Source organism: Leptopilina boulardi, unplaced genomic scaffold (assembly GCF_019393585.1).
Source record: "Leptopilina boulardi isolate dan_hultmark-lab unplaced genomic scaffold, ZJU_Lbou_2.1 LbouV2_341, whole genome shotgun sequence".
NCBI lineage: Eukaryota > Metazoa > Arthropoda > Insecta > Hymenoptera > Figitidae > Leptopilina > Leptopilina boulardi.
This window is the reverse complement of record NW_026137909.1, coordinates 2,982,281-2,983,267: the sequence shown is the minus strand read 5'-3', so window position 1 is coordinate 2,983,267 and position 987 is coordinate 2,982,281.

Here is a 987-nt window from a genome sequence, read left to right as displayed (position 1 = left end):
AAATCTGACAAATTGTCTAGAACTTGGGCGGGGTAGAGAGGGTAAGGAGGAAACTTTCTTTCTAAGAATGAGATATCTTTTTGACTGTCAAATGTTTCACTTTTTTGACGTAGCGCTACTAGTTCAAATTTTAGATGGTAGAAGATCTGAAATATAAAATGTTTGTTAAATGGAAATTTCTCTCTCTCTCTCTCTCTCTCTCTTTGCATCTGTTTTACACTCATGATCTAGTGACAAAACGCAAAACGCTGCCATGGGACTGGGCCTGCGCAGAATGAAATCCCTATAATCGTAAATCGTAAGCTTTTACATGAGAGAGAAAAGGACAAAAGATATTTCTATCCTTTTCTCTCTCATGTAAAAGCTTAAGATTTATGATTAGAGATTTCATTCTGCTTAGGCCTACTGCAGCCTTAAGGCGCTTGTATACCTCACCGATCCCGAGTATACTTCTGTCGTGTACCAATGGAATAAAAGAGACAAAAGATATTTCCGTCTCTTTTAATCCAATGGTACACGACGCAAGTATACTCGGGATCGGTGAGGTATACAAGCGCCTTTAGTAGTTCGGGTTGGTTTCCATTGTCCTCACTCGCCATTTGTCATAAATCTCTTCAACTACCGCACCCTTACCTAGTGAAAATCTAGTAACTTTATAGTAATTTTTAATTTTAACAATAAAATGGAAACCAACCTTCAAGTTGGCTGGAGAAAAATGCAAGATGGCGATTATCTGGGGAATAAATTTACATTGAAAGTGTATTGGATAAAACCTAGTTTTTTAAATATCTCGCTCAAATGAAATTTTCGAACCTAATTATGTTAGCATTTTATTTTTAAAGAACTATTCAATGCATTAATAAAAGCAAATTTTATTTTATTGCCTAAAGGCGCCGTTCCATGACATTGTGAGACGTCGGCGTAAAAGCGGAAAGCATGAGAACGAAAGAGATGAACATATCTCACTATCTCTTTCATTCACATGCT